At 46.8% G+C, this 26,722-nt stretch overlaps 4 non-coding genes across 4 annotated transcripts; all 4 read right to left on the bottom strand.

Moving 5' to 3' along the window:
* Nucleotides 1-9,723: 9,723 nt before the first annotated feature.
* On the bottom strand, nucleotides 9,724-9,795 carry TRNAG-UCC (transfer RNA glycine (anticodon UCC)). The gene has a single exon. It is a non-coding gene; the product is annotated as a tRNA-Gly (tRNA).
* A 6,325-nt stretch (nucleotides 9,796-16,120) lies between these two features.
* TRNAG-UCC (transfer RNA glycine (anticodon UCC)) lies at nucleotides 16,121-16,192 on the bottom strand. The gene has a single exon. It is a non-coding gene; the product is annotated as a tRNA-Gly (tRNA).
* Nucleotides 16,193-19,319: 3,127 nt separating this feature from the next.
* TRNAG-UCC (transfer RNA glycine (anticodon UCC)) lies at nucleotides 19,320-19,391 on the bottom strand. The gene has a single exon. It is a non-coding gene; the product is annotated as a tRNA-Gly (tRNA).
* A 3,126-nt stretch (nucleotides 19,392-22,517) lies between these two features.
* Nucleotides 22,518-22,589, bottom strand: TRNAG-UCC (transfer RNA glycine (anticodon UCC)). Its single transcript has one exon. It is a non-coding gene; the product is annotated as a tRNA-Gly (tRNA).
* Between the last annotated feature and the right edge of the window lie 4,133 nt (nucleotides 22,590-26,722).

Raw genomic sequence — 26,722 nt, forward strand, 5'->3', positions numbered from 1 at the left:
ACGGGGCTTTTGGGATGCCTGCCTATGTCTTTGTTTATTATTTATCTAATAGCTGAGTAATCTGGTCAAGATATTTCTCTTTTTTTTTAACATATTGCGTTAGAATAGCTACAGCTTGTTTAATGTATAAATATTAGCACTGCGTTGGCCAGGAATCGAACCCGGGTCAACTGCTTGGAAGGCAGCTATGCTCACCACTATACCACCAACGCTCTGTGGCATATGTTTTTTTTAAACTCTAGACATCACAACCCTGAGTTCAATGACTATATTGCACCAGTATCAGACGTATTTTTGGTTTACAGACCAACATGAAAATCAGGAAAAAAGTTCTTGCAACTGCTAAGGAACTGGAGATTGAAACCAATGCAAAAGCTGCGCAGAAAAGGAGAAAGGGAAAGCAGCAGTTCAAATCATTGAAATAAGCATATATTGGCAGCAAGGGAAAAACAGCAGGGTAGAGAAAGAGAACAGCTCCACAAAATTCACAGGAGATTGATAATAGCAGGACAAAAAAAGGGAATAATAACGTTCCAAGCAGGCTCAGAAAGAAGTGCGAGGGTCCCATCTTTCGTTAATGGTCATAACTGCATCATTTCCTATGAAGTGTAGGGTTGATTCTCTGACCATCTGTCTCCCTGACTTTGAGCAGAGACCGATAGTTGAGCAGTCTCTTCCCACAAAAAGCTGGCACAAGCCTGCTGTTTTCCGCTCTGGCAGCGTGGAAACGAGAGAGTGGTCCTCACAAGAAAAAAAATCAATCCATGCTAGCAGAGGATGGTTTCGATCAATCGACCTCTGGGTTATGGGCCCAGCACGCTTCCGCTGCGCCACTCTGCTTCCTGCTCAAAATGCTGTGGTTATGCAGATCAGGAGCCTTCAGAGGAGTGGCATGGGATCGCTGGAGCTATTCTGGCAGGGCTCTCACCTCATTTGCCTAAGAATGTCACAAGGCATGCTGGGTGCAGAAAATCTTCGCCTTCCCCTCTCACAGTCAGTCATAGGGGAAAGTCAAGGCCCTCTCAGTCACTAGCCATGTCACGCCTTTGTCAAGACAGAAGCACCCCCACCCGCTCCTTCTCTGTGATCCTGCGCTACCATGCTCAGGTTTTGGCCTTACCTGGGAGCCAGAGGTGCACCTGGTGAGGGCTTGCCCGGTATGAGCGTTTGGGAGTGTTCGGGACGTGAGTGGACTTAGGACTGGAAGTTCTGTCCATTCGAAACAGCCAACCTTCCTGCTGCAGACAGGGGCTGTTCCCTTGGGTTTCTTTCATTTTGCTCTCTGATAAATTTGGTTGTATGCTGCAGTTGCCTGCGATGACTACAAGGTGGCGCTGCTTTCAGGTAAGAGCACAAATATGCAGAAAATGTTGGGGACTTTTGCCACATTTATCGGTGGTGGGTCTCGCACATTTTTTCCAGGGGAGAGATATTGACCTGAAACACTTTTTACTGCAGAGATGCTGCAGTTCTAAAGGCTGGTCGGGCAGAAGGGCTTAGCCGTTTCATTGCCTGCCCTCCTGCAGCCCATTTATTACCAGCAGTTGTGAGTGGTGACTGCTGTTTGTAAAATATAAAAATTTCAGGACATAGAAAGTCGCAGACGGGGCTTTTAGGATGCCTGCCTATGTCTTTGTTTATTATTTATCTAATAGCTGAGTAATCTGGTCAAGATAGTTCTCTTTTTTTTAACATATTGCGTTAGAATAGCTACAGCTTGCTTAATGTATAAATATTAGCACTGCGTTGGCCAGGAATCAAACCCGGGTCAACTGCTTGGATGGCAGCTATGCTCACCACTATACCACCAACGCTCCGTGGCATATGTTTTTTTTAAACTCTAGACATCACAACCCTGAGTTCAATTACTATATTGCACCAGTATCAGAGGTATTTTTGGTTTACAGACCAACATGAAAATCAGGAAAAAAGTTCTTGCAACTGCTAAGGAACTGGAGATTGAAACCAATGCAAAAGCTGCGCAGAAAAGGAGAAAGGGAAAGCAGCAGTTCAAATCATTGAAATAAGCATATATTGGCAGCAAGGGAAAAACAGCAGGATAGAGAAAGAAAACAGCTCCACGAAATTCACAGGAGATTGATAATAGCAGGACAAAAAAAGGGAATAATAACGTTCCAAGCAGGCTCAGAAAGAAGTGCGAGGGTCCCATCTTTCTTTAATGGTCATAACTGTGCATCATTTCCTTTGAAGTGTAGGGTTGATTCTCTGACCATCTGTCTCCCTGACTTTGAGCAGAGACCGATAGTTGAACAGTCTCTTCCCACAAAAAGCTGGCACAAGCCTGCTGTTTTCCGCTCTGGCAGCGTGGAAACGAGAGAGTGGTCCTCACAAGAAAAAAAATCAATCCATGCTAGCAGAGGATGGTTTCAATCCATCAACCTCTGGGTTATGGGCCCAGCACGCTTCCGCTGCGCCACTCTGCTTCCTGCTCAAAATGCTGTGGTTATGCAGATCAGGAGCCTTCAGAGGAGTGGCATGGGATCGCTGGAGATATTCTGGCAGGGCTCTCACCTCATTTGCCTAAGAATGTCACAAGGCATGCTGGGTGCAGAAAATCTTCGCCTTCCCCTCTCACAGTCAGTCATAGGGGAAAGTCAAGGCCCTCGCAGTCACTAGCCATGTCACGCCTTTGTCAAGACAGAAGCACACCCACCCGCTCCTTCTCTGTGATCCTGCGCTACCATGCTCAGGTTTTGGCCTTACCTGGGAGCCAGAGGTGCACCGGGTGAGGGCTTGCCCGGTATGAGCGTTTGGGACGTGAGTGGACTTAGGACTGGAAGTTCTGTCCATTCAAAGCAACCAACCTTCCTGCTGCAGACAGGGGCTGTTCCCTTGGGTTTCTTTCACCTTGCTCTCGGATAAATTTGGTTGTATGCTGCAGTTGCCTGCGATGACTACAAGGTGGCGCTGCTTTCAGGTAAGAGCACAAATATGCAGAAAATGTTGGGGACTTTTGCCACATTTATCGGTGGTGGGTCTCGCACATTTTTTCCAGGGAAGAGATATTGACCTGAAACACTTTTTACTGCAGAGATGCTGCAGTTCTAAAGGCTGGTCGGGCAGAAGGGCTTAGCCGTTTCATTGCCTGCCCCCCTGCAGCCCATTTATTACCAGCAGTTGTGAGTGGTGACTGCTGTTTGTAAAATATAAAAATTTCAGGACATAGAAAGTCGCAGACGGGGCTTTTGGGATGCCTGCCTATGTCTTTGTTTATTATTTATCTAATAGCTGAGTAATCTGGTCAAGATATTTCTCTTTTTTTTTAACATATTGCGTTAGAATAGCTACAGCTTGTTTAATGTATAAATATTAGCACTGCGTTGGCCAGGAATCGAACCCGGATCAACTGCTTGGAAGGCAGCTATGCTCAAAACTATACCACCAACGCTCCGTGGCATATGTTTTTTTTAAACTCTAGACATCACAACCCTGAGTTCAATGACTATATTGCACCAGTATCAGAGGTATTTTTGGTTTACAGACCAACATGAAAATCAGGAAAAAAGTTCTTGCAACTGCTAAGGAACTGGAGATTGAAACCAATGCAAAAGCTGCGCAGAAAAGGAGAAAGGGAAAGCAGCAGTTCAAATCATTGAAATAAGCATATATTGGCAGCAAGGGAAAAACAGCAGGGTAGAGAAAGAGAACAGCTCCACGAAATTCACAGGAGATTGATAATAGCAGGACAAAAAAAGGGAATAATAACGTTCCAAGCAGGCTCAGAAAGAAGTGCAAGGGTCCCATCTTTCGTTAATGGTCATAACTGCATCATTTCCTTTGAAGTGTAGGGTTGATTCTCTGACCATCTGTCTCCCTGACTTTGAGCAGAGACCGATAGTTGAGCAGTCTCATCCCACAAAAAGCTGGCACAAGCCTGCTGTTTTCCGCTCTGGCAGCGTGGAAACGAGAGAGTGGTCCTCACAAGAAAAAAAATCAATCCAAGCTAGCAGAGGATGGTTTCGATCCATCGACCTCTGGGTTATGGGCCCAGCACGCTTCCGCTGCGCCACTCTGCTTCCTGTTGAAAATGCTGTGGTTATGCAGATCAGGAGCCTTCAGAGGAGTGGCATGGGATCGCTGGAGCTATTCTGGCAGGGCTCTCACCTCATTTGCCTAAGAATGTCACAAGGCATGCTGGGTGCAGAAAATCTTCGCCTTCCCCTCTCACAGTCAGTCATAGGGGAAAGTCAAGGCCCTCTCAGTCACTAGCCATGTCACGCCTTTGTCAAGACAGAAGCACCCCCACCCGCTCCTTCTCTGTGATCCTGCGCTACCATGCTCAGGTTTTGGCCTTACCTGGGAGCCAGAGGTGCACCCGGCGAGCGTTTGGGAGCGTTTGGGAGCGTTCGGGACGTGAGTGGACTTAGGAATGGAAGTTCTGTCCATTCGAAGCAGCCAACCTTCCTGCTGCAGACAGAGGCTGTTCCCTTGGGTTTCTTTCACCTTGCTCTCGGATAAATTTGGTTGTATGCTGCAGTTGCCTGCGATGACTACAAGGTGGCGCTGCTTTCAGGTAAGAGCACAAATATGCAGAAAATGTTGGGGACTTTTGCCACATTTATCGGTGGTGGGTCTCGCACATTTTTTCCAGGGGAGAGATATTGACCTGAAACACTTTTTACTGCAGAGATGCTGCAGTTCTAAAGGCTGGTCGGGCAGAAGGGCTTAGCCGTTTCATTGCCTGCCCCCCTGCAGCCCATTTATTACCAGCAGTTGTGAGTGGTGACTGCTGTTTGGAAAATATAAAAATTTCAGGATATAGAAAGTCGCAGACGGGGCTTTTGGAACGCCTGCCTATGTCTTTGTTTATTATTTATCTAATAGCTGAGTAATCTGGTCAAGATATTTCTCTTTTTTTTAACATATTGCGTTAGAATAGCTACAGCTTGCTTAATGTATAAATATTAGCACTGCGTTGGCCAGGAATCGAACCCAGGTCAACTGCTGGGAAGGCAGCTATGCTCACCACTATACCACCAACGCTACATGGCATATGTTTTTTTTAAACTCTAGACATCACAACCCTGAGTTCAATGACTATATTGCACCAGTATCAGAGGTATTTTTGGTTTACAGACCAACATGAAAATCAGGAAAAAAGTTCTTGCAACTGCTAAGGAACTGGAGATTGAAACCAATGCAAAAGCTGCGCAGAAAAGGAGAAAGGGAAAGCAGCAGTTCAAATCATTGAAATAAGCATATATTGGCAGCAAGGGAAAAACAGCAGGGTAGAGAAAGAAAACAGCTCCACGAAATTCACAGGAGATTGATAATAGCAGGACAAAAAAAGGGAATAATAACGTTCCAAGCAGGCTCAGAAAGAAGTGCGAGGGTCCCATCTTTCGTTAATGGTCATAACTGTGCATCATTTCCTTTGAAGTGTAGGGTTGATTCTCTGACCATCTGTCTCCCTGACTTTGAGCAGAGACCGATAGTTGAGCAGTCTCTTTCCACAAAAAGCTGGCACAAGCCTGCTGTTTTCCGCTCTGGCAGCGTGGAAACGAGAGAGTGGTCCTCACAAGAAAAAAAATCAATCCATGCTAGCAGAAGATGGTTTCGATCCATTAACCTCTGGGTTATGGGTCCAGCACGCTTCCGCTGCGCCACTCTGCTTCCTGCTCAAAATGCTGTGGTTATGCAGATCAGGAGCCTTCAGAGGAGTGGCATGGGATCGCTGGAGCTATTCTGGCAGGGCTCTCACCTCATTTGCCTAACAATGTCACAAGGCATGCTGGGTGCAGAAAATCTTCGCCTTCCCCTCTCACAGTCAGTCATAGGGGAAAGTCAAGGCCCTCTCAGTCACTAGCCATGTCACGCCTTTGTCAAGACAGAAGCACCCCCACCCGCTCCTTCTCTGTGATCCTGCGCTACCATGCTCAGGTTTTGGCCTTACCTGGGAGCCAGAGGTGCACCCGGTGAGGGCGAGTGTTTGGGAGCGTTCGGGACGTGAGTGGACTTAGGACTGGAAGTTCTGTCCATTCGAAGCAGCCAACCTTCCTGCTGCAGACAGAGGCTGTTCCCTTGGGTTTCTTTCACCTTGCTCTCGGATAAATTTGGTTGTATGCTGCAGTTGCCTGCGATGACTACAAGGTGGCGCTGCTTTCAGGTAAGAGCACAAATATGCAGAAAATGTTGGGGACTTTTGCCACATTTATCGGTGGTGGGTCTCGCACATTTTTTCCAGGGGAGAGATATTGACCTGAAACACTTTTTACTGCAGAGATGCTGCAGTTCTAAAGGCTGGTCGGGCAGAAGGGCTTAGCCGTTTCATTGCCTGCCCCCCTGCAGCCCATTTATTACCAGCAGTTGTGAGTGGTGACTGCTGTTTGGAAAATATAAAAATTTCAGGATATAGAAAGTCGCATATGGGGCTTTTGGAATGCCTGCCTATGTCTTTGTTTATTATTTATCTAATAGCTGAGTAATCTGGTCAAGATATTTCTCTTTTTTTTAACATATTGCGTTAGAATAGCTACAGCTTGCTTAATGTATAAATATTAGCACTGCGTTGGCCAGGAATCGAACCCGGGTCAACTGCTTGGAAGGCAGCTATGCTCACCACTATACCACCAACGCTACATGGCATATGTTTTTTTTTAAACTCTAGACATCACAACCCTGAGTTCAATGACTATATTGCACCAGTATCAGAGGTATTTTTGGTTTACAGACCAACATGAAAATCAGGAAAAAAGTTCTTGAACTGCTAAGGAACTGGAGATTGAAACCAATGCAAAAGCTGCGCAGAAAAGGAGAAAGGGAAAGCAGCAGTTCAAATCATTGAAATAAGCATATATTGGCAGCAAGGGAAAAACAGCAGGGTAGAGAAAGAAAACAGCTCCACGAAATTCACAGGAGATTGATAATAGCAGGACAAAAAAAGGGAATAATAACGTTCCAAGCAGGCTCAGAAAGAAGTGCGAGGGTCCCATCTTTCGTTAATGGTCATAACTGTGCATCATTTCCTTTGAAGTGTAGGGTTGATTCTCTGACCATCTGTCTCCCTGACTTTGAGCAGAGACCGATAGTTGAGCAGTCTCTTTCCACAAAAAGCTGGCACAAGCCTGCTGTTTTCCGCTCTGGCAGCGTGGAAACGAGAGAGTGGTCCTCACAAGAAAAAAAATCAATCCATGCTAGCAGAAGTTGGTTTCGATCCATTAACCTCTGGGTTATGGGCCCAGCACGCTTCCGCTGCGCCACTCTGCTTCCTGCTCAAAATGCTGTGGTTATGCAGATCAGGAGCCTTCAGAGGAGTGGCATGGGATCGCTGGAGCTATTCTGGCAGGGCTCTCACCTCATTTGCCTAACAATGTCACAAGGCATGCTGGGTGCAGAAAATCTTCGCCTTCCCCTCTCACAGTCAGTCATAGGGGAAAGTCAAGGCCCTCTCAGTCACTAGCCATGTCACGCCTTTGTCAAGACAGAAGCACCCCCACCCGCTCCTTCTCTGTGATCCTGCGCTACCATGCTCAGGTTTTGGCCTTACCTGGGAGCCAGAGGTGCACCCGGTGAGGGCTTGCCCGGTATGAGCGTTTGGGAGCGTTCGGGACGTGAGTGGACTTAGGACTGGAAGTTCTGTCCATTCAAAGCAGCCAACCTTCCTGCTGCAGACAGGGGCTGTTCCCTTGGGTTTCTTTCACCTTGCTCTCGGATAAATTTGGTTGTATGCTGCAGTTGCCTGCGATGACTACAAGGTGGCGCTGCTTTCAGGTAAGAGCACAAATATGCAGAAAATGTTGGGGACTTTTGCCACATTTATCGGTGGTGGGTCTCGCACATTTTTTCCAGGGGAGAGATATTGACCTGAAACACTTTTTACTGCAGAGATGCTGCAGTTCTAAAGGCTGGTCGGGCAGAAGGGCTTAGCCGTTTCATTGCCTGCCCCCCTGCAGCCCATTTATTACCAGCAGTTGTGAGTGGTGACTGCTGTTTGTAAAATATAAAAATTTCAGGACATAGAAAGTCGCAGACGGGGCTTTTGGGATGCCTGCCTATGTCTTTGTTTATTATTTATCTAATAGCTGAGTAATCTGGTCAAGATATTTCTCTTTTTTTTAACATATTGCGTTAGAATAGCTACAGCTTGCTTAATGTATAAATATTAGCACTGCGTTGGCCAGGAATCGAACCCGGGTCAACTGTTTGGAAGGCAGCTATGCTCACCACTATACCACCAACGCTCCGTGGCATATGTTTTTTTTAAACTCTAGACATCACAACCCTGAGTTCAATGACTATATTGCACCAGTATCAGAGGTATTTTTGGTTTACAGACCAACATGAAAATCAGGAAAAAAGTTCTTGCAACTGCTAAGGAACTGGAGATTGAAACCAATGCAAAAGCTGCGCAGAAAAGGAGAAAGGGAAAGCAGCAGTTCAAATCATTGAAATAAGCATATATTGGCAGCAAGGGAAAAACAGCAGGGTAGAGAAAGAAAACAGCTCCACGAAATTCACAGGAGATTGATAATAGCAGGACAAAAAAAGGGAATAATAACGTTCCAAGCAGGCTCAGAAAGAAGTGCGAGGGTCCCATCTTTCGTTAATGGTCATAACTGTGCATCATTTCCTTTGAAGTGTAGGGTTGATTCTCTGACCATCTGTCTCCCTGACTTTGAGCAGAGACCGATAGTTGAGCAGTCTCTTCCCACAAAAAGCTGGCACAAGCCTGCTGTTTTCCGCTCTGGCAGCGTGGAAACGAGAGAGTGGTCCTCACAAGAAAAAAATTCAATCCATGCTAGCAGAGGATGGTTTCGATCCATCGACCTCTGGGTTATGGGCCCAGCACGCTTCCGCTGCGCCACTCTGCTTCCTGCTCAAAATGCTGTGGTTATGCAGATCAGGAGCCTTCAGAGGAGTGGCATGGGATCGCTGGAGCTATTCTGGCAGGGCTCTCACCTCATTTGCCTAAGAATGTCACAAGGCATGCTGGGTGCAGAAAATCTTCGCCTTCCCCTCTCACAGTCAGTCATAGGGGAAAGTCAAGGCCCTCTCAGTCACTAGCCATGTCACGCCTTTGTCTAGACAGAAGCACCCCCACCCGCTACTTCTCTGTGATCCTGCGCTACCATGCTCAGGTTTTGGCCTTACCTGGGAGCCAGAGGTGCACCCGGTGAGGGCTTGCCCGGTATGAGCATTCGGGACGTGAGTGGACTTAGGACTGGAAGTTCTGTCCATTCGAAGCAGCCAACCTTCCTGCTGCAGACAGGGGCTGTTCCCTTGGGTTTCTTTCACCTTGCTCTCCGATAAATTTGGTTGTATGCTGCAGTTGCCTGCGATGACTACAAGGTGGCGCTGCTTTCAGGTAAGAGCACAAATATGCAGAAAATGTTGGGGACTTTTGCCACATTTATCGGTGGTGGGTCTCGCACATTTTTTCCAGGGGAGAGATATTGACCTGAAACACTTTTTACTGCAGAGATGCTGCAGTTCTAAAGGCTGGTCGGGCAGAAGGGCTTAGCCGTTTCATTGACTGCCCCCCTGCAGCCCATTTATTACCAGCAGTTGTGAGTGGTGACTGCTGTTTGTAAAATATAAAAATTTCAGGACATAGAAAGTCTCAGACGGGGCTTTTAGGATGCCTGCCTATGTCTTTGTTTATTATTTATCTAATAGCTGAGTAATCTGGTCAAGATATTTCTCTTTTTTTTTAAATATTGCGTTAGAATAGCTACAGCTTGCTTAATGTATAAATATTAGCACTGCGTTGGCCGGGAATCGAACCCGGGTCAACTGCTTGGAAGGCAGCTATGCTCACCACTATACCACCAACGCTCCGTGGCATATGTTTTTTTTAAACTCTAGACATCACAACCCTGAGTTGAATGACTATATTGCACCACTATCAGAGGTATTTTTGGTTTACAGACCAACATGAAAATCAGGAAAAAAGTTCTTGCAACTGCTAAGGAACTGGAGATTGAAACCAATGCAAAAGCTGCGCAGAAAAGGAGAAAGGGAAAGCAGCAGTTCAAATCATTGAAATAAGCATATATTGGCAGCAAGGGAAAAACAGCAGGGTAGAGAAAGAAAACAGCTCCACGAAATTCACAGGAGATTGATAATAGCAGGACAAAAAAAGGGAATAATAACGTTCCAAGCAGGCTCAGAAAGAAGTGCGAGGGTCCCATCTTTCTTTAATGGTCATAACTGTGCATCATTTCCTTTGAAGTGTAGGGTTGATTCTCTGACCATCTGTCTCCCTGACTTTGAGCAGAGACCGATAGTTGAGCAGTCTCTTCCCACAAAAAGCTGGCACAAGCCTGCTGTTTTCCGCTCTGGCAGCGTGGAAACGAGAGAGTGGTCCTCACAAGAAAAAAATTCAATCCATGCTAGCAGACGATGGTTTCGATCCATCGACCTCTGGGTTATGGGCCCAGCACGCTTCCGCTGCGCCACTCTGCTTCCTGCTCAAAATGCTGTGGTTATGCAGATCAGGAGCCTTCAGAGGAGTGGCATGGGATCGCTGGAGCTATTCTGGCAGGGCTCTAAACCTCATTTGCCTAAGAATGTCACAAGGCATGCTGGGTGCAGAAAATCTTCGCCTTCCCCTCTCACAGTCAGTCATAGTGGAAAGTCAAGGCCCTCTCAGTCACTAGCCATGTCACGCCTTTGTCAAGACAGAAGCACCCCCACCTGCTCCTTCTCTGTGATCCTGCGCTACCATGCTCAGGTTTTGGCCTTACCTGGGAGCCAGAGGTGCAACCGGTGAGGGCTTGCCCGGTATGAGCGTTTGGGAGCGTTCGGGACGTGAGTGGACTTAGGACTGGAAGTTCTGTCCATTCGAAGCAGCCAACCTTCATGCTGCAGACAGGGGCTGTTCCCTTGGGTTTCTTTCACCTTGCTCTCGGATAAATTTGGTTGTATGCTGCAGTTGCCTGCGATGACTACAAGGTGGCGCTGCTTTCAGGTAAGAGCACAAATATGCAGAAAATGTTGGGGACTTTTGCCACATTTATCGGTGGTGGGTCTCGCACATTTTTTCCAGGGGAGAGATATTGACCTGAAACACTTTTTACTGCAGAGATGCTGCAGTTCTAAAGGCTGGTCGGGCAGAAGGGCTTAGCCGTTTCAATGCCTGCCCCCCTGCAGCCCATTTATTACCAGCAGTTGTGAGTGGTGACTGCTGTTTGTAAAATATAAAAATTTCAGGACATAGAAAGTCGCAGACGGGGCTTTTGGGATGCCTGCCTATGTCTTTGTTTATTATTTATCTAATAGCTGAGTAATCTGGTCAAGATATTTCTCTTTTTTTTAACATATTGCGTTAGAATAGCTACAGCTTGCTTAATGTATAAATATTAGCACTGCGTTGGCCGGGAATCAAACCCAAGTCAACTGCTTGGAAGGCAGCTATGCTAACCACTATACCACCAACGCTCCATGGCATATGTTTTTTTTAAACTCTAGACATCACAACCCTGAGTTCAATGACTATATTGCACTAGTATCAGAGGTATTTTTGGTTTACAGACCAACATGAAAATCAGGAAAAAAGTTCTTGCAACTGCTAAGGAACTGGAGATTGAAACCAATGCAAAAGCTGCGCAGAAAAGGAGAAAGGGAAAGCAGCAGTTCAAATCATTGAAATAAGCATATATTGGCAGCAAGGGAAAAACAGCAGGGTAGAGAAAGAAAACAGCTCCACGAAATTCACAGGAGATTGATAATAGCAGGACAAAAAAAGGGAATAATAACGTTCCAAGCAGGCTCAGAAAGAAGTGCGAGGGTCCCATCTTTCGTTAATGGTCATAACTGTGCATCATTTCCTTTGAAGTGTAGGGTTGATTCTCTGACCATCTGTCTCCCTGACTTTGAGCAGAGACCGATAGTTGAGCAGTCTCTTTCCACAAAAAGCTGGCACAAGCCTGCTGTTTTCCGCTCTGGCAGCGTGGAAACGAGAGAGTGGTCCTCACAAGAAAAAAAATCAATCCATGCTAGCAGAAGATGGTTTCGATCCATTAACCTCTGGGTTATGGGTCCAGCACGCTTCCGCTGCGCCACTCTGCTTCCTGCTCAAAATGCTGTGGTTATGCAGATCAGGAGCCTTCAGAGGAGTGGCATGGGATCGCTGGAGCTATTCTGGCAGGGCTCTCACCTCATTTGCCTAACAATGTCACAAGGCATGCTGGGTGCAGAAAATCTTCGCCTTCCCCTCTCACAGTCAGTCATAGGGGAAAGTCAAGGCCCTCTCAGTCACTAGCCATGTCACGCCTTTGTCAAGACAGAAGCACCCCCACCCGCTCCTTCTCTGTGATCCTGCGCTACCATGCTCAGGTTTTGGCCTTACCTGGGAGCCAGAGGTGCACCCGGTGAGGGCGAGCGTTTGGGAGCGTTCGGGACGTGAGTGGACTTAGGACTGGAAGTTCTGTCCATTCGAAGCAGCCAACCGTCCTGCTGCAGACAGAGGCTGTTCCCTTGGGTTTCTTTCACCTTGCTCTCGGATAAATTTGGTTGTATGCTGCAGTTGCCTGCGATGACTACAAGGTGGCGCTGCTTTCAGGTAAGAGCACAAATATGCAGAAAATGTTGGGGACTTTTGCCACATTTATCGGTGGTGGGTCTCGCACATTTTTTCCAGGGGAGAGATATTGACCTGAAACACTTTTTACTGCAGAGATGCTGCAGTTCTAAAGGCTGGTCGGGCAGAAGGGCTTAGCCGTTTCATTGCCTGCCCCCCTGCAGCCCATTTATTACCAGCAGTTGTGAGTGGTGACTGCTGTTTGGAAAATATAAAAATTTCAGGATATAGAAAGTCGCAGACGGGGCTTTTGGAATGCCTGCCTATGTCTTTGTTTATTATTTATCTAATAGCTGAGTAATCTGGTCAAGATATTTCTCTTTTTTTTAACATATTGCGTTAGAATAGCTACAGCTTGCTTAATGTATAAATATTAGCACTGCGTTGGCCAGGAATCGAACCCGGGTCAACTGCTTGGAAGGCAGCTATGCTCACCACTATACCACCAACGCTACATGGCATATGTTTTTTTTTAAACTCTAGACATCACAACCCTGAGTTCAATGACTATATTGCACCAGTATCAGAGGTATTTTTGGTTTACAGACCAACATGAAAATCAGGAAAAAAGTTCTTGCAACTGCTAAGGAACTGGAGATTGAAACCAATGCAAAAGCTGCGCAGAAAAGGAGAAAGGGAAAGCAGCAGTTCAAATCATTGAAATAAGCATATATTGGCAGCAAGGGAAAAACAGCAGGGTAGAGAAAGAAAACAGCTCCACGAAATTCACAGGAGATTGATAATAGCAGGACAAAAAAAGGGAATAATAACGTTCCAAGCAGGCTCAGAAAGAAGTGCGAGGGTCCCATCTTTCGTTAATGGTCATAACTGTGCATCATTTCCTTTGAAGTGTAGGGTTGATTCTCTGACCATCTGTCTCCCTGACTTTGAGCAGAGACCGATAGTTGAGCAGTCTCTTTCCACAAAAAGCTGGCACAAGCCTGCTGTTTTCCGCTCTGGCAGCGTGGAAACGAGAGAGTGGTCCTCACAAGAAAAAAAATCAATCCATGCTAGCAGAAGTTGGTTTCGATCCATTAACCTCTGGGTTATGGGCCCAGCACGCTTCCGCTGCGCCACTCTGCTTCCTGCTCAAAATGCTGTGGTTATGCAGATCAGGAGCCTTCAGAGGAGTGGCATGGGATCGCTGGAGCTATTCTGGCAGGGCTCTCACCTCATTTGCCTAACAATGTCACAAGGCATGCTGGGTGCAGAAAATCTTCGCCTTCCCCTCTCACAGTCAGTCATAGGGGAAAGTCAAGGCCCTCTCAGTCACTAGCCATGTCACGCCTTTGTCAAGACAGAAGCACCCCCACCCGCTCCTTCTCTGTGATCCTGCGCTACCATGCTCAGGTTTTGGCCTTACCTGGGAGCCAGAGGTGCACCCGGTGAGGGCTTGCCCGGTATGAGCGTTTGGGAGCGTTCGGGACGTGAGTGGACTTAGGACTGGAAGTTCTGTCCATTCAAAGCAGCCAACCTTCCTGCTGCAGACAGGGGCTGTTCCCTTGGGTTTCTTTCACCTTGCTCTCGGATAAATTTGGTTGTATGCTGCAGTTGCCTGCGATGACTACAAGGTGGCGCTGCTTTCAGGTAAGAGCACAAATATGCAGAAAATGTTGGGGACTTTTGCCACATTTATCGGTGGTGGGTCTCGCACATTTTTTCCAGGGGAGAGATATTGACCTGAAACACTTTTTACTGCAGAGATGCTGCAGTTCTAAAGGCTGGTCGGGCAGAAGGGCTTAGCCGTTTCATTGCCTGCCCCCCTGCAGCCCATTTATTACCAGCAGTTGTGAGTGGTGACTGCTGTTTGTAAAATATAAAAATTTCAGGACATAGAAAGTCGCAGACGGGGCTTTTGGGATGCCTGCCTATGTCTTTGTTTATTATTTATCTAATAGCTGAGTAATCTGGTCAAGATATTTCTCTTTTTTTTAACATATTGCGTTAGAATAGCTACAGCTTGCTTAATGTATAAATATTAGCACTGCGTTGGCCAGGAATCGAACCCGGGTCAACTGTTTGGAAGGCAGCTATGCTCACCACTATACCACCAACGCTCCGTGGCATATGTTTTTTTTAAACTCTAGACATCACAACCCTGAGTTCAATGACTATATTGCACCAGTATCAGAGGTATTTTTGGTTTACAGACCAACATGAAAATCAGGAAAAAAGTTCTTGCAACTGCTAAGGAACTGGAGATTGAAACCAATGCAAAAGCTGCGCAGAAAAGGAGAAAGGGAAAGCAGCAGTTCAAATCATTGAAATAAGCATATATTGGCAGCAAGGGAAAAACAGCAGGGTAGAGAAAGAAAACAGCTCCACGAAATTCACAGGAGATTGATAATAGCAGGACAAAAAAAGGGAATAATAACGTTCCAAGCAGGCTCAGAAAGAAGTGCGAGGGTCCCATCTTTCGTTAATGGTCATAACTGTGCATCATTTCCTTTGAAGTGTAGGGTTGATTCTCTGACCATCTGTCTCCCTGACTTTGAGCAGAGACCGATAGTTGAGCAGTCTCTTCCCACAAAAAGCTGGCACAAGCCTGCTGTTTTCCGCTCTGGCAGCGTGGAAACGAGAGAGTGGTCCTCACAAGAAAAAAAATCAATCCATGCTAGCAGAGGATGGTTTCGATCCATCGACCTCTGGGTTATGGGCCCAGCACGCTTCCGCTGCGCCACTCTGCTTCCTGCTCAAAATGCTGTGGTTATGCAGATCAGGAGCCTTCAGAGGAGTGGCATGGGATCGCTGGAGCTATTCTGGCAGGGCTCTCACCTCATTTGCCTAAGAATGTCACAAGGCATGCTGGGTGCAGAAAATCTTCGCCTTCCCCTCTCACAGTCAGTCATAGGGGAAAGTCAAGGCCCTCTCAGTCACTAGCCATGTCACGCCTTTGTCTAGACAGAAGCACCCCCACCCGCTCCTTCTCTGTGATCCTGCGCTACCATGCTCAGGTTTTGGCCTTACCTGGGAGCCAGAGGTGCACCCGGTGAGGGCTTGCCCGGTATGAGCGTTCGGGACGTGAGTGGACTTAGGACTGGAAGTTCTGTCCATTCGAAGCAGCCAACCTTCCTGCTGCAGACAGGGGCTGTTCCCTTGGGTTTCTTTCACCTTGCTCTCGGATAAATTTGGTTGTATGCTGCAGTTGCCTGCGATGACTACAAGGTGGCGCTGCTTTCAGGTAAGAGCACAAATATGCAGAAAATGTTGGGGACTTTTGCCACATTTATCGGTGGTGGGTCTCGCACATTTTTTCCAGGGGAGAGATATTGACCTGAAACACTTTTTACTGCAGAGATGCTGCAGTTCTAAAGGCTGGTCGGGCAGAAGGGCTTAGCCGTTTCATTGACTGCCCCCCTGCAGCCCATTTATTACCAGCAGTTGTGAGTGGTGACTGCTGTTTGTAAAATATAAAAATTTCAGGACATAGAAAGTCGCAGACGGGGCTTTTAGGATGCCTGCCTATGTCTTTGTTTATTATTTATCTAATAGCTGAGTAATCTGGTCAAGATATTTCTCTTTTTTTTTAAATATTGCGTTAGAATAGCTACAGCTTGCTTAATGTATAAATATTAGCACTGCGTTGGCCGGGAATCGAACCCGGGCCAACTGCTTGGAAGGCAGCTATGCTCACCACTATACCACCAACGCTCCGTGGCATATGTTTTTTTTAAACTCTAGACATCACAACCCTGAGTTGAATGACTATATTGCACCACTATCAGAGGTATTTTTGGTTTACAGACCAACATGAAAATCAGGAAAAAAGTTCTTGCAACTGCTAAGGAACTGGAGATTGAAACCAATGCAAAAGCTGCGCAGAAAAGGAGAAAGGGAAAGCAGCAGTTCAAATCATTGAAATAAGCATATATTGGCAGCAAGGGAAAAACAGCAGGGTAGAGAAAGAAAACAGCTCCACGAAATTCACAGGAGATTGATAATAGCAGGACAAAAAAAGGGAATAATAACGTTCCAAGCAGGCTCAGAAAGAAGTGCGAGGGTCCCATCTTTCTTTAATGGTCATAACTGTGCATCATTTCCTTTGAAGTGTAGGGTTGATTCTCTGACCATCTGTCTCCCTGACTTTGAGCAGAGACCGATAGTTGAGCAGTCTCTTCCCACAAAAAGCTGGCACAAGCCTGCTGTTTTCCGCTCTGGCAGCGTGGAAACGAGAGAGTGGTCCTCACAAGAAAAAAATTCAATCCATGCTAGCAGACAATGGTTTCGATCCATCGACCTCTGGGTTATGGGCCCAGCACGCTTCCGCTGCGCCACTCTGCTTCCTGCTCAAAATGCTGTGGTTATGCAGATCAGGAGCCTTCAGAGGAGTGGCATGGGATCGCTGGAGCTATTCTGGCAGGGCTCTAAACCTCATTTGCCTAAGAATGTCACAAGGCATGCTGGGTGCAGAAAATCTTCGCCTTCCCCTCTCACAGTCAGTCATAGGGGAAAGTCAAGGCCCTCTCAGTCACTAGCCATGTCACGCCTTTGTCAAGACAGAAGCACCCCCACCCGCTCCTTCTCTGTGATCCTGCGCTACCATGCTCAGGTTTTGGCCTTACCTGGGAGCCAGAGGTGCAACCGGTGAGGGCTTGCCCGGTATGAGCGTTTGGGAGCGTTCGGGACGTGAGTGGACTTAGGACTGGAAGTTCTGTCCATTCGAAGCAGCCAACCTTCCTGCTGCAGACAGGGGCTGTTCCCTTGGGTTTCTTTCACCTTGCTCTCGGATAAATTTGGTTGTATGCTGCAGTTGCCTGCGATGACTACAAGGTGGCGCTGCTTTCAGGTAAGAGCACAAATATGCAGAAAATGTTGGGGACTTTTGCCACATTTATCGGTGGTGGGTCTCGCACATTTTTTCCAGGGGAGAGATATTGACCTGAAACACTTTTTAATGCAGAGATGCTGCAGTTCTAAAGGCTGGTCGGGCAGAAGGGCTTAGCCGTTTCAATGCCTGCCCCCCTGCAGCCCATTTATTACCAGCAGTTGTGAGTGGTGACTGCTGTTTGTATAATATAAAAATTTCAGGACATAGAAAGTCGCAGACGGGGCTTTTGGGATGCCTGCCTATGTCTTTGTTTATTATTTATCTAATAGCTGAGTAATCTGGTCAAGATATTTCTCTTTTTTTTAACATATTGCGTTAGAATAGCTACAGCTTGCTTAATGTATAAATATTAGCACTGCGTTGGCCGGGAATCAAACCCAAGTCAACTGCTTGGAAGGCAGCTATGCTAACCACTATACCACCAACGCTCCATGGCATATGTTTTTTTTAAACTCTAGACATCACAACCCTGAGTTCAATGACTATATTGCACTAGTATCAGAGGTATTTTTGGTTTACAGACCAACATGAAAATCAGGAAAAAAGTTCTTGCAACTGCTAAGGAACTGGAGATTGAAACCAATGCAAAAGCTGCGCAGAAAAGGAGAAAGGGAAAGCAGCAGTTCAAATCATTGAAATAAGCATATATTGGCAGCAAGGGAAAAACAGCAGGGTAGAGAAAGAAAACAGCTCCACGAAATTCACAGGAGATTGATAATAGCAGGACAAAAAAAGGGAATAATAACGTTCCAAGCAGGCTCAGAAAGAAGTGCGAGGGTCCCATCTTTCTTTAATGGTCATAACTGTGGATCATTTCCTTGAAGTGTAGGGTTGATTCTCTGACCATCTGTCTCCCTGACTTTGAGCAGAGACCTATAGTTGAGCAGTCTCTTCCCACAAAAAGCTGGCACAAGCCTGCTGTTTTCCGCTCTGGCAGCGTGGAAACGAGAGAGTGGTCCTCAAAAGAAAAAAAATCAATCCATGCAAGCAGAGGATGGTTTCAATCCATCGACCTCTGGGTTATGGGCCCAGCACGCTTCCGCTGCGCCACTCTGCTTCCTGTTCAAAATGCTGTGGTTATGCAGATCAGGAGCCTTCAGAGGAGTGGCATGGGATCGCTGGAGCTATTCTGGCAGGGCTCTCACTTCATTTGCCTAAGAATGTCACAAGGCATGCTGGGTGCAGAAAATCTTCGCCTTCCCCTCTCACAGTCAGTCATAGGGGAAAGTCAAGGCCCTCTCAGTCACTAGCCATGTCACGCCTTTGTCAAGACAGAAGCACCCCCACCCGCTCCTTCTCTGTGATCCTGCGCTACCATGCTCAGGTTTTGGCCCTACCTGGGAGCCAGAGGTGCACCCGGTGAGGGCGTGGCCGTTTGGGAGCGTTCGGGACGTGAGTGGACTTAGGACTGGAAGTTCTGTCCATTCGAAGCAGCCAACCTTCCTGCTGCAGACAGGGGCTGTTCCCTTGGGTTTCTTTCACCTTGCTCTCCGATAAATTTGGTTGTATGCTGCAGTTGCCTGCAATGACTACAAGGTGGCGCTGCTTTCAGGTAAGAGCACAAATATGCAGAAAATGTTGGGGACTTTTGCCACATTTATCGGTGGTGGGTCTCGCACATTTTTTCCAGGGGAGAGATATTGACCTGAAACACTTTTTACTGCAGAGATGCTGCAGTTCTAAAGGCTGGTCGGGCAGAAGGGCTTAGCCGTTTCATTGCCTGCCCCCCTGCAGCCCATTTATTACCAGCAGTTGTGAGTGGTGACTGCTGTTTGTAAAATATAAAAATTTCAGGACATAGAAAGTCGCAGACGGGGCTTTTGGGATGCCTGCCTATGTCTTTGTTTATTATTTATCTATTGGCTGAGTAATCTGGCCAAGATATTTCTCTTTTTTTTAACATATTGCGTTAGAATAGCTACAGCTTGCTTAATGTATAAATATTAGCACTGCGTTGGCCGGGAATCGAACCCGGGTCAACTGCTTGGAAGGCAGCTATGCTCACCACTATACCACCAACGCTCCGTGGCATATGTTTTTTTTAAACTCTAGACATCACAACCCTGAGTTCAATGACTATATTGCACCAGTATCAGAGGTATTTTTGGTTTACAGACCAACATGAAAATCAGGAAAAAAGTTCTTGCAACTGCTAAGGAACTGGAGATTGAAACCAATGCAAAAGCTGCGCAGAAAAGGAGAAAGGGAAAGCTGCAGTTCAAATCATTGAAATAAGCATATATTGGCAGCAAGGGAAAAACAGCAGGGTAGAGAAAGAAAACAGCTCCACGAAATTCACAGGAGATTGATAATAGCAGGACAAAAAAAGGGAATAATAACGTTCCAAGCAGGCTCAGAAAGAAGTGCGAGGGTCCCATCTTTCGTTAATGGTCATAACTGTGCATCATTTCCTTTGAAGTGTAGGGTTGATTCTCTGACCATCTGTCTCCCTGACTTTGAGCAGAGACCGATAGTTGAGCAGTCTCTTCCCACAAAAAGCTGGCACAAGCCTGCTGTTTTCCGCTCTGGCAGCGTGGAAACGAGAGAGTGGTCCTCACAAGAAAAAAAATCAATCCATGCTAGCAGAGGATGGTTTCGATCCATCGACCTCTGGGTTATGGGCCCAGCACGCTTCTGCTGCGCCACTCTGCTTCCTGTTGAAAATGCTGTGGTTATGCAGATCAGGAGCCTTCAGAGGAGTGGCATGGGATCGCTGGAGCTATTCTGGCAGGGCTCTCACCTCATTTGCCTAAGAATGTCACAAGGCATGCTGGGTGCAGAAAATCTTCGCCTTCCCCTCTCACAGTCAGTCATAGAGGAAAGTCAAGGCCCTCGCAGTCACTAGCCATGTAACGTCTTTGTCAAGACAGAAGCACCCCCACCCGCTCCTTCTCTGTGATCCTGCGCTACCATGCTCAGGTTTTGGCCTTACCTGGGAGCCAGAAGTGCACCCGGTGAGGGCTTGCCCGGTATGAGCGTTCGGGACGTGAGTGGACTTAGGACTGGAAGTTCTGTCCATTCGAACCAGCCAACCTTCCTGCTGCAGACAGGGGCTGTTCCCTCGGGTTTCTTTCACCTTGCTCTCGGATAAATTTGGTTGTATGCTGCAGTTGCCTGCGATGACTACAAGGTGGCGCTGCTTTCAGGTAAGAGCACAAATATGCAGAAAATGTTGGGGACTTTTGCCACATTTATCGGTGGTGGGTCTCGCACATTTTTTCCAGGGGAGAGATATTGACCTGAAACACTTTTTACTGCAGAGATGCTGCAGTTCTAAAGGCTGAGCGGGCAGAAGGGCTTAGCCGTTTCAATGCCTGCCCCCCTGCAGCCCATTTATTACCAGCAGTTGTGAGTGGTGACTGCTGTTTGTAAAATATAAAAATTTCAGGACATAGAAAGTCGCAGACGGGGCTTTTTGGATGCCTGCCTATGTCTTTGTTTATTATTTATCTAATAGCTGAGTAATCTGGTCAAGATATTTCTCTTTTTTTTAACATATTGCGTTAGAATAGCTACAGCTTGCTTAATGTATAAATGTTAGCACTGCGTTGGCTGGGAATCAAACCCAAGTCAACTGCTTGGAAGGCAGCTATGCTCACCACTATACCACCAACGCTCCATGGCATATGTTTTTTTAAAACTCTAGACATCACAACCCTGAGTTCAATGACTATATTGCACTAGTATCAGAGGTATTTTTGGTTTACAGACCAACATGAAAATCAGGAAAAAAGTTCTTGCAACTGCTAAGGAACTGGAGATTGAAACCAATGCAAAAGCTGCGCAGAAAAGGAGAAAGGGAAAGCAGCAGTTCAAATCATTGAAATAAGCATATATTGGCAGCAAGGGAAAAACAGCAGGGTAGAGAAAGAAAACAGCTCCACGAAATTCACAGGAGATTGATAATAGCAGGACAAAAAAAGGGAATAATAACGTTCCAAGCAGGCTCAGAAAGAAGTGAGAGGGTCCCATCTTTCTTTAATGGTCATAACTGTGCATCATTTCCTTTGAAGTGTAGGGTTGATTCTCTGACCATCTGTCTCCCTGACTTTGAGCAGAGACCGATAGTTGAGCAGTCTCTTCCCACAAAAAGCTGGCACAAGCCTGCTGTTTTCCGCTCTGGCAGCGTGGAAACGAGAGAGTGGTCCTCAAAAGAAAAAAAATCAATCCATGCTAGCAGAGGATGGTTTCGATCCATCGACCTCTGGGTTATGGGCCCATCACGCTTCCGCTGCGCCACTCTGCTTCCTGTTCAAAATGCTGTGGTTATGCAGATCAGGAGCCTTCAGAGGAGTGGCATGGGATCGCTGGAGCTATTCTGGCAGGGCTCTCACCTCATTTGCCTAAGAATGTCACAAGGCATGCTGGGTGCAGAAAATCTTCGCCTTCCCCTCTCACAGTCAGTCATAGGGGAAAGTCAAGGCCCTCTCAGTCACTAGCCATGTCACGCCTTTGTCAAGACAGAAGCACCCCCACCCGCTCCTTCTCTGTGATCCTGCGCTACCATGCTCAGGTTTTGGCCTTACCTGGGAGCCAGAGGTGCACCCGGTGAGGGCTTGCCCGGTATGAGCGTTTGGGAGCGTTCGGGACGTGAGTGGTCTTAGGACTGGAAGTTCTGTCCATTCGAAGCAGCCAACCTTCCTGCTGCAGACAGGGGCTGTTCCCTTGGGTTTCTTTCACCTTGCTCTCCGATAAATTTGGTTGTATGCTGCAGTTGCCTGCAATGACTACAAGGTGGCGCTGCTTTCAGGTAAGAGCACAAATATGCAGAAAATGTTGGGGACTTTTGCCACATTTATCGGTGGTGGGTCTCGCACATTTTTTCCAGGGGAGAGATATTGACCTGAAACACTTGTTACTGCAGAGATGCTGCAGTTCTAAAGGCTGGTCGGGCAGAAGGGCTTAGCCGTTTCATTGCCTGCCCCCCTGCAGCCCATTTATTACCAGCAGTTGTGAGTGGTGACTGCTGTTTGTAAAATATAAAAATTTCAGGACATAGAAAGTCGCAGACGGGGCTTTTGGGATGCCTGCCTATGTCTTTGTTTATTATTTATCTAATAGCTGAGTAATCTGGTCAAGATATTTCTCTTTTTTTTAACATATTGCGTTAGAATAGCTACAGCTTGCTTAATGTATAAATATTAGCACTGCGTTGGCCGGGAATCGAACCCGGGTCAACTGCTTGGAAGGCAGCTATGCTCACCACTATACCACCAACGCTCCGTGGCATAAGTTTTTTTTAAACTCTAGACATCACAACCCTGAGTTCAATAACTATATTGCACCAGTATCAGAGGTATTTTTGGTTTACAGACCAACATGAAAATCAGGAAAAAAGTTCTTGCAACTGCTAAGGAACTGGAGATTGAAACCAATGCAAAAGCTGCGCAGAAATGGAGAAAGGGAAAGCAGCAGTTCAAATCATTGAAATAAGCATATATTGGCAGCAAGGGAAAAACAGCAGGGTAGAGAAAGAAAACAGCTCCACGAAATTCACAGGAGATTGATAATAGCAGGACAAAAAAAGGGAATAATAACGTTCCAAGCAGCCTCAGAAAGAAGTGCGAGGGTCCCATCTTTCGTTAATGGTCATAACTGTGCATCATTTCCTTTGAAGTGTAGGGTTGATTCTCTGACCATCTGTCTCCCTGACTTTGAGCAGAGACCGATAGTTGAGCAGTCTCTTCCCACAAAAAGCTGGCACAAGCCTGCTGTTTTCCGCTCTGGCAGCGTGGAAACGAGAGAGTGGTCCTCACAAGAAAAAAAATCAATCCATGCTAGCAGAGGATGGTTTCGATCCATCGACCTCTGGGTTATGGGCCCAGCACGCTTCCGCTGCGCCACTCTGCTTCCTGCTCAAAATGCTGTGGTTATGCAGATCAGGAGCCTTCAGAGGAGTGGCATGGGATCGCTGGAGCTATTCTGGCAGGGCTCTCACCTCATTTGCCTAAGAATGTCACAAGGCATGCTGGGTGCAGAAAATCTTCGCCTTCCCCTCTCACAGTCAGTCATAGGGGAAAGTCAAGGCCCTCTCAGTCACTAGCCATGTCACGCCTTTGTCAAGACAGAAGCACCCCCACCCGCTCCTTCTCTGTGATCCTGCGCTACCATGCTCAGGTTTTGGCCTTACCTGGGAGCCAGAGGTGCACCCGGTGAGGGCGAGCGTTTGGGAGCGTTCGGGACGTGAGTGGACTTAGGACTGGAAGTTCTGTCCATTCGAAGCAGCCAACCTTCCTGCTGCAGACAGAGGCTGTTCCCTTGGGTTTCTTTCACCTTGCTCTCGGATAAATTTGGTTGTATGCTGCAGTTGCCTGCGATGACTACAAGGTGGCGCTGCTTTCAGGTAAGAGCACAAATATGCAGAAAATGTTGGGGACTTTTGCCACATTTATCGGTGGTGGGTCTCGCACATTTTTTCCAGGGGAGAGATATTGACCTGAAACACTTTTTACTGCAGAGATGCTGCAGTTCTAAAGGCTGGTCGGGCAGAAGGGCTTAGCCGTTTCATTGCCTGCCCCCCTGCAGCCCATTTATTACCAGCAGTTGTGAGTGGTGACTGCTGTTTGGAAAATATAAAAATTTCAGGATATAGAAAGTCGCAGACGGGGCTTTTGGGATGCCTGCCTATGTCTTTGTTTATTATTTATCTAATAGCTGAGTAATCTGGTCAAGATATTTCTCTTTTTTTTAACATATTGCGTTAGAATAGCTACAGCTTGCTTAATGTATAAATATTAGCACTGCGTTGGCCAGGAATCGAACCCGGGTCAACTGCTTGGAAGGCAGCTATGCTCACCACTATACCACCAACGCTACATGGCATATGTTTTTTTTTAAACTCTAGACATCACAACCCTGAGTTCAATGACTATATTGCAACAGTATCAGAGGTATTTTTGGTTTACAGACCAACATGAAAATCAGGAAAAAAGTTCTTGCAACTGCTAAGGAACTGGAGATTGAAACCAATGCAAAAGCTGCGCAGAAAAGGAGAAAGGGAAAGCAGCAGTTCAAATCATTGAAATAAGCATATATTGGCAGCAAGGGAAAAACAGCAGGGTAGAGAAAGAAAACAGCTCCACGAAATTCACAGGAGATTGATAATAGCAGGACAAAAAAAGGGAATAATAACGTTCCAGGCAGGCTCAGAAAGAAGTGCGAGGGTCCCATCTTTCGTTAATGGTCATAACTGTGCATCATTTCCTTTGAAGTGTAGGGTTGATTCTCTGACCATCTGTCTCCCTGACTTTGAGCAGAGACCGATAGTTGAGCAGTCTCTTTCCACAAAAAGCTGGCACAAGCCTGCTGTTTTCCGCTCTGGCAGCGTGGAAACGAGAGAGTGGTCCTCACAAGAAAAAAAATCAATCCATGCTAGCAGAAGTTGGTTTCGATCCATTAACCTCTGGGTTATGGTCCAGCACGCTTCCGCTGCGCCACTCTGCTTCCTGCTCAAAATGCTGTGGTTATGCAGATCAGGAGCCTTCAGAGGAGTGGCATGGGATCGCTGGAGCTATTCTGGCAGGGCTCTCACCTCATTTGCCTAACAATGTCACAAGGCATGCTGGGTGCAGAAAATCTTCGCCTTCCCCTCTCACAGTCAGTCATAGGGGAAAGTCAAGGCCCTCTCAGTCACTAGCCATGTCACGCCTTTGTCAAGACAGAAGCACCCCCACCCGCTCCTTCTCTGTGATCCTGCGCTACCATGCTCAGGTTTTGGCCTTACCTGGGAGCCAGAGGTGCACCCGGTGAGGGCGAGCGTTTGGGAGCGTTCGGGACGTGAGTGGACTTAGGACTGGAAGTTCTGTCCATTCGAAGCAGCCAACCTTCCTGCTGCAGACAGAGGCTGTTCCCTTGGGTTTCTTTTACCTTGCTCTCGGATAAATTTGGTTGTATGATGCAGTTGCCTGCGATGACTACAAGGTGGCGCTGCTTTCAGGTAAGAGCACAAATATGCAGAAAATGTTGGGGACTTTTGCCACATTTATCGGTGGTGGGTCTCGCACATTTTTTCCAGGGGAGAGATATTGACCTGAAACACTTTTTACTGCAGAGATGCTGCAGTTCTAAAGGCTGGTCGGGCAGAAGGGCTTAGCCGTTTCATTGCCTGCCCCCCTGCAGCCCATTTATTACCAGCAGTTGTGAGTGGTGACTGCTGTTTGGAAAATATAAAAATTTCAGGATATAGAAAGTCGCAGACGGGGCTTTTGGGATGCCTGCCTATGTCTTTGTTTATTATTTATCTAATAGCTGAGTAATCTGGTCAAGATATTTCTCTTTTTTTTAACATATTGCGTTAGAATAGCTACAGCTTGCTTAATGTATAAATATTAGCACTGCGTTGGCCAGGAATCGAACCCGGGTCAACTGCTTGGAAGGCAGCTATGCTCACCACTATACCACCAACGCTACATGGCATATGTTTTTTTTTAAACTCTAGACATCACAACCCTGAGTTCAATGACTATATTGCACCAGTATCAGAGGTATTTTTGGTTTACAGACCAACATGAAAATCAGGAAAAAAGTTCTTGCAACTGCTAAGGAACTGGAGATTGAAACCAATGCAAAAGCTGCGCAGAAAAGGAGAAAGGGAAAGCAGCAGTTCAAATCATTGAAATAAGCATATATTGGCAGCAAGGGAAAAACAGCAGGGTAGAGAAAGAAAACAGCTCCACGAAATTCACAGGAGATTGATAATAGCAGGACAAAAAAAGGGAATAATAACGTTCCAAGCAGGCTCAGAAAGAAGTGCGAGGGTCCCATCTTTCGTTAATGGTCATAACTGTGCATCATTTCCTTTGAAGTGTAGGGTTGATTCTCTGACCATCTGTCTCCCTGACTTTGAGCAGAGACCGATAGTTGAGCAGTCTCTTTCCACAAAAAGCTGGCACAAGCCTGCTGCTTTCCGCTCTGGCAGCGTGGAAACGAGAGAGTGGTCCTCACAAGAAAAAAAATCAATCCATGCTAGCAGAAGTTGGTTTCGATCCATTAACCTCTGGGTTATGGGCCCAGCACGCTTCCGCTGCGCCACTCTGCTTCCTGCTCAAAATGCTGTGGTTATGCAGATCAGGAGCCTTCAGAGGAGTGGCATGGGATCGCTGGAGCTATTCTGGCAGGGCTCTCACCTCATTTGCCTAACAATGTCACAAGGCATGCTGGGTGCAGAAAATCTTCGCCTTCCCCTCTCACAGTCAGTCATAGGGGAAAGTCAAGGCCCTCTCAGTCACTAGCCATGTCACGCCTTTGTCAAGACAGAAGCACCCCCACCCGCTCCTTCTCTGTGATCCTGCGCTACCATGCTCAGGTTTTGGCCTTACCTGGGAGCCAGAGGTGCACCCGGTGAGGGCTTGCCC

Source organism: Pleurodeles waltl, unplaced genomic scaffold (assembly GCF_031143425.1).
Source record: "Pleurodeles waltl isolate 20211129_DDA unplaced genomic scaffold, aPleWal1.hap1.20221129 scaffold_69, whole genome shotgun sequence".
NCBI classification, from domain to species: Eukaryota; Metazoa; Chordata; class Amphibia; order Caudata; family Salamandridae; genus Pleurodeles; species Pleurodeles waltl.